We start from the raw sequence: 13,753 nt of genomic DNA, 5'->3' as shown, positions 1-13,753 counted from the left end.
GTTTGTATCTAGGAAGAAACAACCAGCAGTTTCTCTTCTCATTGTTCCAAATGTCTTTGTTTGGTTTTCAGAGACAAATTGAACTGTATACTAATAATTTCATTTAACTCACTGATTTCTTTTGTCCTTTTTTACTTTTTCCCAAAGCACTATTGCTTTTGCAAGACAACAAAAATCGTGACTCACCCTTCATACACATTTCTTAATGTGTTCTCTTATTTGTCCTTAACTTCCCAGCAGTGAGGAAAGGTAAAAACTTAGTGGTGTTTTCTACCCAAATGTTTTGTTTTGTTCTTTACCTTTGCAGCTAACTACTGGTGTGGGCACTCCCAACCCAAGGTAGCTGATGAGAAGGATTCAGTTCACATCTATAAGGGTTCCTACTTTGTGTCTCTTAAATCTGCTCATTCTGCAGGTATAAATAGCTCCTCAGAAATCAGCAGGAATTCATAAGGTGAACGAGATTTTCGCTTTGCTGACTGCAGTAAGAGTTTTATCTGATTCGGGATTGAGGTGTTGGTCCCAACGGTGAATGATCAAAGCCAAAGTGGTAAGAGATGAAGTGAAAAAATGAATAGTGATCCTTTCCCCCTTACAACCTGTTCTCATTGCTGTATTGAATTCTGCTTCTGTACAAATAATTCAAACCATCTCTTTTCATGATGTATTTTCAACCACTATTAAAGGGGAAAAGACTTTCTAGAACTTTGCTATTACTGAGAAATGCAAGATAGTGTAGAGAATGTTTTTATTCATCACAGGAACCCTAACTGCAGGGTTTCAAAATATTCTTGTCCTTGCAATTTGCTAGTTAAGGTGAAAGGCATAGACGAGGTTTAGAAGATCACTCCTTAAGAGGATACATTTTTACATAGGAGGTTTTCTCACCACCAGTTTACACAATACTTGGACATACAGAATGTGTGCTATTGTATACATGTACTCAAGATACTGTTTTGCACTTTTTAATCAGTGAATTGATTACTTTCATGGGATCTCAATGAGTCTCATGTAGACAATCATGATCAGTAGGATATGTTTGCATATCAGTCTTTATAAAACCAGAGCTTTTCCATCTACTATTTACATGGCACTAGTTTTAGTTTACCTCAAAGAAGCCATCAAAAAAAAATTAAACCAGAGGAGGATTTATACACAAACCTAAGCATCCCACCATAACAGGACATTTGCCACGCTCTCCTTGCTTGTCAGGATCCAGGACCCAGTTTTTTGCCCTACCAGAATGGCTTTCCACCACCATCCCACTAGGGCCACAGTGGATGACCACCACAATGCTCACCTTCTCTGGGAACAGAGCTTGGCTTACATTTCTCCCTGCCAAAATAAGAGTGGGCAGCTCAGCTGAGAAGCCTTGGGGACCTCAAAACTCCGTGGAATATGATATCAAATATGTAGGCCCTCCTCTACCCTTCCATTTGGGACTTTGAAGACAAAAGACATTTTAGCACCCTTTGTTTAATCTAATTTTAATTACTATTGCAGCATCTACAGCTGTTGGCTCACTTTTCTCCTACTCACACGTGCATTGGGGGTGTAAGGGGCACATTGCAGGTGTTACATGTGTGCCATCACACCAGAGAGGGATTTTGTTGCAACAGGCACCATCTCCATCCCCAAAGCCCTGCTCTGGGGCACGCTGAGATTATTCTGTTTTAAAGGGCAGACCCCTCTCCCCTCACTCGTGGGCCCATCACCTCCAACCTGTGGGCTGAGCCAAGCCAGGTCCCAGGCTGCTCTGGCAGGAGGCTGCCTGGGCTGGGGCTAGCACGGCTACACGGGTATGTGAGGGTGTGGGCATGCCTCTGTTTGTGTATGTGTGTGCAAGGAATGCCCCTTTTGCCCTCATGTGTGTGTGTAGTTCCCCTTTCACGTGTACTGTGCGTGTGCAGTGCCCCTCTCACGCGTGGGGTGTGTGTGAGTGTGGCAGGAGTGCCCCTTTCACCCGCTCACCTCCCCGGCAGCGCGCTCCTGCCTCCGGCGGCTGGTGGCTCAGTGCACTGCCTGATTAGGTAACAACAGAGCACCTTCCCTCCCTGTTTCCTCTCAATGCGCCTGGGCCACGGCTTTTGAAGGAGCCCGGCCCTGCCACTATCCAGCCATTATAACGGGATGTATGGGGCTTTATCCGGAAAAAGCTCAGCCTTGCCCCAGGCTTCATCAATCATTTAGACCGGTTCAAATCCCCTTCATCGCGTTCCGCCTCATTAAACCTATCGAGGGGGACTGAAGAGAGTTTGTATAGGTCCAGAATGCCTGTACACTCCTCTCTATCTCAGATAGCGCGGACGGGAAAAAGAAAAAACAAAACAAAACAAAAAAAAACAACTCGAAGAAAAAGGCAAAAAGGCAAAGAATCAGTTAAAAGGGGTATCTCTGCCCTGTGCGCTGCTTTCGCACGGAGCCGGGCCGGGCGTCCCTTCCTGAGGGCGGCTTGCGGAGCCCTTTCACTCTCCGCCCGGGCTGGTGGCCCCGGGGAACACCCCGCAGCCCCGGGGGCCATCGCACCGCCCGCAGGTGTAAAGGCTCTGCCCTGGCCCCGCTGCTCGTCTGCAGCACGGGAGGAGAACAGCCCCGTGCACATCCCTGCAGGCGGGACAGAATGGGCCGGCTGCCGCTGGGTCCCGTGCCAGCCCTTTCAGAATAAACGAATTATTTTGTCCCCTGGGAGAGAAAGAGAAATGGGCTCCAGCAAAACGGTGCTGATTGTTATTTATCCCTATATTTTTATTCTGACGACGTCAATTGCCAAACTTGTCGGCGCCCTGCCCCGCTTGTTCCCGCTCCCCGCGCGGTGATGCGCCCTTCGGTCGGGGCTGCCTTCGGTCCGGCCCGGCGCCGCTCTCGGAAACCAGCCTGCGAACTGCTGACATCTGCATTTAAAACAAAGAGGGACATCTGCATTATCGCCCATCCCTTCTGATATTAGTAGTCATAAAACCCGGAGTGATTACCAAAAAGGAACGTGTCGTATTGCCAAGAGTCTGGGTGGGATTGGATCTAAAAAAATGGGAAAAAAAAAAAAAAGGAAGGAAAAAAAGAACAAACCAAACAAAATAATAATAATAAGAAGAATAAGAATATATATATATATATATAAAGGCAACGCACCGAATCCAAGTCTGTATTTTAACTTTTTTAATAACGATTTTTCCTGTGCTGTAAGCTTACACCGAATCCTGGAGGAATTGCTAAATCAGATTAAGGTTATATTTTGCAACAGACTGGATGGAGCAATAAAGGAGAAAGCGCGGAAATGGGACTTCACCCATCAATTAGATCTCTATTAGCAGCCAATGCAGGCTTCACCACAGGAAATGTCACGTCCCGGCAGAAGCAGAGCCTTTCACTTTCCCCTGAAATTAAACAATTCTTCATGCTCGCAGACCCCGGGCGAGCCGAGCCTTTGTTCGCCCGGGTGCAGAGGGTGCGCGTCCCGCCAGCACCTGCTCGCTGCCTGCGCCGGGAGCCGCGGCTGGGCCACCGCCTGCACAGGTTGCCCCAACACCTGCGCTGCTCGCCCTCCTGCCCAGCACCCAGGAAACCGCCGCCTTAAAAGACTCTATTAATATTAAAGGGGTTATTCCAGTCATAAACGGACCATTACCAACACAATGGGCAGTATTTTGAATAGCAGGTCGGCTCATCTGCCTCCATAGATCATAACTGCCAAAACCGTCCCCCTCTCCCCCCGTGGCTCCTCATCCCCGGCTCCTTGGGGTTTACGGAGCCAAGGACTCTTTCGCATCAGTCTCAGCAGTGGCGCAGTGGTCGCAGGGCGTTGGGCCGTGTTGAGCCAAGGCAGACAGAGTGGGCCTCTCTCCGGGGTGGGGACAGAGGCGTTTTTACACCGTGCGAAGCCGAGTGCCGCGGGGAGCTCCACTCTGCCTGGCAGGGCTTGCTGGTACCTCTCCCCCCTCTGGCACTGCAGCCAGACGAGCCGCCGGCTCCGGGGAGCGAGCTGCGGGGAGGGAGGCAGGGAAAGGCGCGGCGTCTTCCCGCACGAGTCCCCCCACCACTCCTTCCCCCCTTCCCGCTCAGGGAAAAGAAAGAAGAAAAGAGAAAAAAAAGGCGTTGAATTTGCCCATAAGCGAGAAAGGTGCAACAGGAAAGGAATGGCCAAGAAGGGGGAAGTCACAGGGGGGGATAAAGGGAGCTCTGTTGCCCCGGTCCTTGTTGTTTTTGCCGCTGCTCCATTCAGGCACCGAATTCAAATGGATATTTTACAGCTCAGTCCAGCTGAACAGGGGCTCAATGCCTGAAAGCTGCCGAGCTGCCTCCGCGGACATGCTCTGGGCCCGATATTATAATTTTCATAATGCGCTTTTATGTAGCTTCAGCCTCCTCCGGTGAGGAGCCCGCAGAGCGGCTGAAAGGGGCTTTGAGAGACTGGGGAGCGGGGCTGCAGCGAGTTGCGAGCCCCCCGCCGGCGTGAGTGGCACCGCCTGCCCCGGCCGAGGGCTCCTGCCTGCAGCCCCCCGGCCCCGGCGCCGCGCGGGGCGGTGCGGGCGGTGCTCGGGCTTCGCTGGACGATGGTGTGCACCATCCGTCCCCGCCAGCCAGCACAGGGGCACCGCGACAAAGCTCTGCTGCATCCCGGGCCCACTTCGGTCGCTAGCCACGTCCTGCCCCGCCTGAGCGTCTGCTCAGCCTCACCCGGGAAAAAGGCAAGGAAAGAGGGATTCTCCCCCTCAGATAGGCAGGAGGGAGGGCAGCTAAACAGTAGGGAAACAGGAGAGTTATTTCCACCGCTACAAGCCAGGTTGACAGAAAAATATGCGCAGCTGTAAATTTATCATCCTGGGTAAGTCATCCGCTGCTAAGAGGGTCCCCGGCTGAATCGTTAAGCGGCTGGAGCCAGTGCCTGGGAATGAGATTCGAAAGATTATTGATTTCCCTTCGGGGCCAAACGAGCCAGCTCCGCCAATGCCCGCCCGCCCCCGCCCCGCTCAGCAGGTGCGTGAGCCGCGCTCGCCGTGTGAAAACATCCAAGGTCTCCCCTCGGAGAGGTCCTGCGCTCCCCTTCCCCCGGCTCGGGAGGCACCCAGCGGCAGTGGCTGCAGAGATAGCCACTGACACAGGAAAGAGCCAAAGCAGGCATTTCTAGGGCCCTTTTAACTTCAAGAGCCTCCTTAAATAGTTTTCTGACAGACTGAAGATAGGGAAATTTTAAAGAGCGAAGAAAAAAAAATCAGGAAAAAATAACCAAACCAAAACAAACCATCATACCAAACCCATGAGAAAGCAGAGTTCGCGGACACGGAGGCCTGCTGCGCCGGGGATGCTTCAGGCCCGGCCCAGCCTCTGCGGGCCCGGCAGCGGCACCGCGCTCCCTCGGAGCTCCGCTTGGGGACACAGCAAATAACGAGGCGAGGCAGAAATAAATCCGATTATCTGCTTCTAGCTTGGCTTTTAACGTTTTGCAGGAAGTGAAAGGCTTCCTAAGGAGAAAATTACTTGTTTTATCTCGCTACTTATAACTGCAACTTGAATGTGAGCAGCTTGCCCCCAAAATCTTGTGTAGCTACTGCCACGTGTCACTTGCTAAGCCCCTGCTGCGGAGTAACCAACACATGGAGTGATTTTTAAAGCAGGCCAAGTCCGGAGACGTGGTATTTCTCCTTCATGTGTCCCAAAACCTTCTGCAGCCGCTTTGCAGGTGCGGGAGGCTGCCTGGGCCCGCGGCCGTTCCCGCACAGCTCCCAGCCCACCCCGGCCTCGCACACGGCCCGGCCGCGCAGATGCGGCTCCAGCTCTCCCCTCAGGCCCTGAAGAAGAGCTGGAAGGAGGGCAGAGAAACAAATATGTCTTTGCCTGAGTAAAGTGAGGAAAACAACAAAACAACAACAAAAAACATTTGTTTTATCTCGTTCAGGTGGAATTTCACCGGAGATACGCCTCAGGAAGGGGAACTCCCTCAGCCCCGAAATCTGCACGGCACAGTGAGGGGCTGTGCTTCTCACCCACGCGTCGTGGGAAGCCACCCACGGCCACGAGCTGCTTTAACCCTTTCCCTCCTCCTTTCCACGTGTTCCTTCCAGGGGCGGAAATGCTCTTGGGCACCTGCACCACCTCCTCGCCCACGGCTGCTCTCCCCACAGGGGACAGCCAGAGCCTGTGGACCCCGTCTGCGCTCTGCAGAAGGGTCCGGATGCTTCGTGAAGGCGGCTGTGCCCGTCGCAACGTGGATGCTGCCGTTTCTGGATCGTTTTGGTTGTGAACCTACTGTGCTCATGTTACAAATGCAATTAATAGTAAAAGCAGCCTTTATCTGAAGAGCAGGAGGCAGCTGCACACCGCAGGTCATTATCCATTAGCGGTAGTGTTCAGCACTTGGCAGGGCTGTCGTGTTCAAGGCAAGGGGAGGAAAAGCAGAAGCCTTATCTCCGCTCCTGGTCCTTCCACTGCTTTCCCCGGCCCGGGAGGGAGGCCAGCCAGCGGCAGGCTGTCCCGTGGGCAGGGCAGGCCGGGCGCCGGCGGATCGTGGGGGCCTGGGGCCTTTCCCCCCGGCGCAAATGTCCCTGATTCAGTGGAGGAGTTCAAGTCTTCGAAATATGTATCCTTCTCTCCTGCCCTCCTTCCAGAAGAGTCCTCCAGTTTGCTTCGTTGCAATCGGCAGGGGTCGGCAGGTGCTGAGCCACCCCTGGTCCCAGCCGTGGCAAAGCGGCTTCGTGCCTCAGTTTCCCTATCGTGCAGACCCAGGTCAGTGCTCCCACCTCACTCTCTGAAACACGCCCAGACCGACACCCGGTGCTGCTGATGCGAGAGGTGTTCCCACACCCTCTCGGGCCTCCCACACGACGCCAGGTGCCCGTTCCAACTCCGCTGGGATGCGTGTAGCATCCGATAGGCTGCGCTTCACCCCACACGACATTCCTGCAGGGACAGCTCGAGAGCACACAGAAACCCAGGAGGCAGAAACGCTCCCCTCGGCCGCACAACCAGGCTCTACCTGCCGAGGCAGCTTGGCAGAACCCAGCGAGGTCTCCGTCCGAGACTTTTAGGGTTTCTCACCCGTTAAATGAAAAGTTCAAGAACACACTGCGGACACCCAACAGGTCTGGCTAAAACCTCACCCGGGTCACTCGCCCACGTCAGCACAGAGTGAAATACTTCCTCTGCAGCACCACGGTGAAATGCAGTGAACCATCTACCATCTGCTTAAACCTCAGGATAAGATGAAATATCTTATTGATTTCGTTTCTAAAAGAAATAGAGGAAGGAAGTGGGAGAAGGGGAAAAAAAAAAAAGCCAACCCCAAACCACTCTGTTCTGTATTCTGGAAAAGGGAGGGGGAAAAAGCACCTCTTCGTAGCTCAGTGGGGAAAAAGGTCAAGCTACTATTGACAAGTATGTAAAGACATCTTCTAACCATGGGAAAACATGTATAAATTGTTTCGACTCACTGCATTCAAAACCAATGGAAGTGAATTACAAAACTGCACTTCTTGCATTGTTGGACTGAAAGGATATCTATTTATCATCTTATAAGACAGCTCGAACGATCTTTATCTGCTTTGCCCACTTTCTGACCCAAATTCAGGGTTTTTATGGAAAATTGCAGTCAGTTTGATTGATGAAATCCAAAGATGTCTAAAATGGCACCAAAGATCTCCAACTGTGCAGACTCCAACCGAGGGCTTCAATGTTGGCATTGTTCCTACGAAAAAAGTTGAGAAAACGAGCAAAAGTTAGGGAATTTCTGTTTAAAAACTTCAAATTTCAATGAGGATCCCGAACCTATTATCCCTATTCATGGAGTGAGCTGTGTGAACATAAAAGTATTTCCCACACATTGCAAAACAACAACAACAAAAACCCCTTATTTTTAAGCCGCTCCATAAACCTTCTTTGTAAAACGCTGAATAACCCTGTGCAGAAAATAAACCCAGCCGTTTCTGTTTAGAAATCATGTAAGTCTAAATCCTATAAACAGGAAGCTCATGAGAAAGGTTTAAAGAGAGAGGAGAAAAAAATTATATATTTCATATGTGCATCCGAAATTAAAGAGAGCCTTAATTTAAAATTTGGAGACATGCCAGAAGATGATTTTTAACCCCGGTGTGTGACTTGAGAGGGTTTAACTCAGGGTTCAGAGGGAGCAGTTCTGCAGGAGATGCTCTTTCCCAGCCTTCCTCGTGGAAGGTGGGTAAAAACCGCTGCCTGACAGGATTTACCTGGCAGCACACGGAGCTGCGAGCTGCGGCTGAGTGCTCGCTGGGTGAGTGGGTGAGCGCTCGCTGCCCCCTGGAGCAGCCCAGCTCCACTCGGGACACGGCTGTGGCGCAGAGCCCGGCGCTGCCAGGATCTGGCTGCTGGCGGCTCCCCGTCTCGTTTAGGGCCAGGCATTATTGTGGAACACTGTCACCTGCCTAATTGTGCTAAATGGCCACCTCCTATTATTAATAATAGCTGGAACGTGGCTCCTAGACACGTTACCAAGACTGGGAAGCTGATGAATGAAACCCCTACTAGGGAAAATCTTGGTAGCTGTCTTCTGTCGCATTACCCAAGGGGGCCGACTATAAATCTTCCTTCATTTTAACCACGTTTACCCTCATACTCCTCCAGGCTAGGGATGCTGTGTTAAGATTGCACTGATGTGCCAATGCTTTGGACCAGCTGCTCCTAAATACAGACAAGTCCTTGTCAATTAAGCCATTGAGGAGCAGGGCCTGGGAGCTCTGGGGCATTTTAGCAGGCAGCAGTGTGCAGCCCCAACAATTAGCATCCATTTTGAAGGGACCTCCAGGGCATAAATGCACAGGCAGGGAAGAATCAAAACACCAGGCAACTTCAATTCTGAAAACCGGTCACATAATGATACTGAACAGGCCGGCCTAGGAGAAGTAAGACAATCTTTCTTGGGAAGGACGTTTAGCAGCTCCCCCAGCCGAGCCGTAGGGCCGAGGCACGGCGCGAACCGCGGAGTCAGAGGAGATAAATGAACACATTCATTTGCCTGTGTGAGCCCAAGTTTCCTTTGGCGGTTCTTCTTTGTAATTCGGTGTCACCTCAAGCAGCTGGTGGCATCCAATGCTCCCATGATCCTGGCCTTTGGCCCAGGCGGAGCTGGACAAGGCAGCCCGCTCCAAGGAGAAGAGCTGCGATGTCTCAGGTCAGAGAGGCCAAGCTACCAGTGGGACAGGCAGAGCACTAGGAGTTCAGCTAAACAAAACCCCGAGGGGAGTAGGGAGCCTGGGGGATCATTAGCGAAGGTGTTTGCTTAAGTCATTAGGAAGCCGGTAGCTAGGGGAAAAAAGGCTTGTTCCACAAGGCACCTCCCCAGAATGGCAGGGCTGGAAATGCAGAGGATATCACAGCACAAGACTATGTGACCCTACCAAGTTCAACAACAGAGCAAACAGCACATGCCATTAGGGACAGCAGTCAACCGGGAGGTAACAAAGAGGGGAGGGCACTGGCAAAAATGTTCATGTATTAAATATGGAAAAGTATGGGGACAAGGGCAAGGGTCAATGAAAGTCAACAAGAGAGCAGGCGTAATGTTAGAAAGAATTTAATATCAAAAATACATAAATCTGCATGGGAGGCAGCCCCAGAATAGGCAGAAAGGAAGGCAGCCTTGGAGTCAACATTCACTTGGTAATAGAGCCAGAATGGATAGCGCCAGGTTGTTAACATTTAACACAAAAGTTAGCGGGGAATAAAGGACGCAGGGCCGGCTCCTTTAATTGTGGCCCCACCGGGAGATTTCCATATGTCACACTAAATGGATAACGCCAGCCTCACTCCGCAAGGCTTCTGCCGCAGAGTCCCTCTCTCCCCCTTTGCTTTCGTTCCTTATTATTTCTTTTTCCTCCGTCCATCTCCGCACGCCCCGCGGAGCTTCCAACAGGGGCCGAAACAAAGGTCTGGCTCTGAGTCGATGCGGGGAAGGACGGAAGAGAGGAAAGGAGCGGAGGCTTTCGGACAGCCCATGGCCTCCCGGGGCTTCCCTGTCGAGCCTCACCGGGAGTCACGGCTCGCCAAGAGCTGTCTCGACATGAAATTTAACTCCCGTGTGTTTGGCTAGGAAAGCATCCCCAAGTTAAAGTAGGGTCCGAAGAATCCGGACCTCGGTGCCGGCTCAGCACGGCGGGGAGAACGGGCCGGGCCGCGCTGCCGCCCCCGCGCGGGGACCGGGCCCGTCCGGCTCGGGGCAGCGCACGGACCGGGACGGAGCGAGCGGGTGTCACGGACCAAACTGAAAAGGATAAAAAAAAAAAAAAAGAAGCAAAAAAACCCCGCGCCCCTGATCAATACGGCAGTGTTTCCGCGCTAGTTCAGGAGGTCAGGCGGGCGTAGACACAGCATGGAGAGTTATTTATGTCAAGTCGGGTTATTGTAAACGAAATCCAGCAAATTGCACATAAGCTCCTCGGGGCCGCCAGTGGGCTCGTGGGCAGAGGTCAGTGTCAGTCAGTCTGTCCATCCCTCTGGAGACAGTAATTGTCCGGGGGCTGACACCGCGTCGGGGGCGATAGGCGGCTCCATCCATCTCCATCCAGTTATCCCGGCGCCGGGGCCGGGGCTGCCCGCTGGTCCGCGGGTGCGTGGCACCAAGCCACGGCCGGCCCCGCTCCCGGAAATGCCACGGGGGAATGTCCCGCTCCCACGGACCGCGCCGTGCCGTGCCGCGTCCCGCCATCCCCGCGCGTCCCGCACCGGGCACCGCGCCTCGCCGGCCGGCCAGCATCCAGCTGCATCGCCACCCTATCCTCCCTTTATTAATAGGGAAATTCTTCCTTTCTGACAATTTAATAGTCTAAAGTAATCTTCTGCGTGACATTGCCCATCCGTCTTCTCAAAAGAGAAAACAAAGGGGATGTTTTTTTCTTTGGGCCTCTCCAGATCCTTTTCTATTTTGAGAGGGGCTCCCCACAATGGGGTCTTTATGAACCATAATGGTTATGTTTATGAAGCCAGCGATACCAGTGTATGAAGACAATTTTATGCCTAATTAGAAAATGATGTAAGCAAGGGGGAGACAAAGAGGGCTTGTCTGCCATGGCTGGGTCTCCGGCCACCACTCCAGGGCGAATATATCGCCTCTTCTGTGCTTTACGTCCACTATTTTTGTAACATCTCGTCCATTAGCTCCTCAAACTGTTTATGATATCGTGGACAGTTAGTAAAACAGCTCAATTTAGCGGTGGATTAAAGCAATTTTGAAACTTGTTCCGAAGGGAATCGCACGGGAGGCGAAGAGCAGCCCTCCCCTCTCCTATCCAAGGGGACTTCACCTCTGGGAAGACTCCAATAACTGCAACCCCAGCTCCACTCGATTAAGGGATAATTTTTAATATATATGCAATAAATGTTCACTTTGTTAGATTGAATGACAGACAATAATATCGGCAAATCTTCATATCCATCCATTACCGGCAAACGAGCCACACAAAGAATATATTTGCTTTTGATTAATTTATTTGCAGACTCTGTTTGATAAAGCAATAACTATTTGGTTAAACTTGACATTCGGTCTTCGGGGGGTTATCAGACCAATTCCCTGTCGTTCTTGGGTGATAATAAAGCTGTTTAAACGGGATTAATTATTAATTGGTTGCAATTAATTTCCTCCCTTCTCCACGTCGACAGACAATGAGGATCACTCACTCCCAAACAAAAGACTGCCATAGGAGCATCCTCGCCTCGTCTGTATCTATCTATCTATCTATCTATCTATCTATCTATCTATCTATTCGTCTGCCCCTTTTCATCTCTCGCCATTCCTGTAGGCAGATTCTCAGCTGTCCTCTATCCCTCAGCAGGAGATGTCCCCCTGGGCGGGGTGACAGGGACGCGAGGACCCCCGTGCGTGCCCGCGCTCCGCGACCCGCCGGTGCTGCGGAGCAGTGGCGGCCGTGCCTCCCTCCCGGCCGCGGGGAGAGCGCGGAGCGGCTCCGGCCCCTCGGAGGGCTGCTCTGGGACCGAGCTGGCCGAACAGGTATCCCAGGGGCCGGCCGCTGAAGGACAGGACTCCCCGATTCAGCCGCAGTGATGAATTGCTGTGGGGGAGAGGAACAGAACTTCTCTCCCCCCCCATCTCCGTGCTTCTGCTGCTGATGAATGGGCCCCGAGGATGGATAGTCCAGAGTGTGTTATATCTTCATCAAACTGTGTAACCCCTCCCTTTACTAATAATCTGTCACAACTTTACAGAACACACACTGAGACCAAAGGGAAGCCCCTGCCCTGTAGCCTGCCCCTTCCCTCCCCTGTCAGGAAGGGCTTTATCCGGGCAAGGAGCACGGGGGAGGGGTCCTCCCTCCGCGGAAAGTTTTCCTCGGCCACTGCTCGGCCTTTTCCCCTTCCCGAAGAGCCCCGTCCCCTGGTCCAGGACTCTCCGGGCCCTGAGCCCGGTCTCTCCTCGCCAGCCGCGGCAGGCGGGCTGGGTTCTGCTCAAGAGCCGGAGCGGGGCGAGCCGAAAGCACCCCAGCAAATTTCCAGTGCGGTTTTAGTAGCTGGAGAAATGAGGTTAGGAGCGGGGAAAGCCACCCGGTTTCCCCGGGCAAACGGAGGAAAAACAGCTAAGGAAGACCCAGAATCCTCCTCCAACAAGCGATCTTTCTCCTTCCATTAATATTTCTTTCCATCACAGTTAAACCTCCCTTTTCCGCCGCGTGTTTACATTTCGAGCAGGTGCATCTTCCAGCATCTTCCACTCCTCTACTCTACACAATTAAAACCAATAATCACGACTGGTTGTTTAAAAGCAGGGAGAGCAGCGGGGGATGCCGTGGGTGACAGGCGGCTCTCACACCCACCGCACCCGCGGCCCTGCCCGCAGCCCCGGAGCGCTGCCTGCCGCTCCCCGCGGCTCTCCACCCCGAGAAAGGGTCGTTCCGGATTATTCTGCTGTTAGCCATAGCCATTGCTCCGTCCCGGAATAGTTTAAGGCGTAAAACTGAGGCAGTGAAAGACATTAGTCTAATGAGGTTTGTCGTGTAGAAGCTGTTGATATTATGTTGTCATTCATCTCATTTAAAGTCCGAAGAAACGCATTCATGAGATTGTTTCTTTATTTTTTCCCCCCTTTCTCCCCCTTTCTTGCTGTTTTTAAAAACATCGCTTTCTTTGACTGTTTGCTTTAGGGGCTTTTCATCTGCGTGTTTCAGATAAGAAAAGAAATCAGATTCTTTTATTTTTCGATTGGATCCGAATTCCTTTTGATGTCCCCATTTAGTGCCTTTGACTTCTCCTGTGAATGGCAGCCTTTTGTTGCCGTCCCACATGCCCTTTAAGAAATTCTCCCTTAAACGCCTGGTACCCGCTGATGGATCCGTTTTCAAATGGACCAGAAGGAAAATGCAAGGAGCGAGAGGCCCGTTTCCTTAGTAATTGCTCGCGTTTGGGTGAAAATGCAGATATTTTTGTCCGATGTGGGAGTATTGGGAGCAAGAACATCAGCAGGGGTTTAAAACAAAGATCGTCAGCTGCGAACTCTCTGCACAAGGCGAGTAGCTCGCTTGACTGCCTTTGGTGTCAAAGTTGGGGTATCCTTCAAAGTGGGGAGCGACGTGTAAAACCTCCCGATGGCCACAGTTGTGCCGGAGGAGAGAGGGCAGCAACGGAGCGCTGTCCGGCTGCCCGAGGCCCGGCCGAGCCCCTTGCTCCCCTCGCTTCGGGGCACAGCCCTGGGCACAGTCATGTCAGCAACATAGCCGAGAAAAAGGGTTGTGAGATATATATACACATATATATTAATAGGAATATATACACGTATTCATAG

The sequence above is a fragment of the Zonotrichia albicollis genome, chromosome 5, assembly GCF_047830755.1.
Source record: "Zonotrichia albicollis isolate bZonAlb1 chromosome 5, bZonAlb1.hap1, whole genome shotgun sequence".
Lineage (NCBI taxonomy): Eukaryota > Metazoa > Chordata > Aves > Passeriformes > Passerellidae > Zonotrichia > Zonotrichia albicollis.
The sequence above is the reverse complement of the archived record's forward strand: the minus strand, read 5'-3'. Positions refer to the sequence as shown.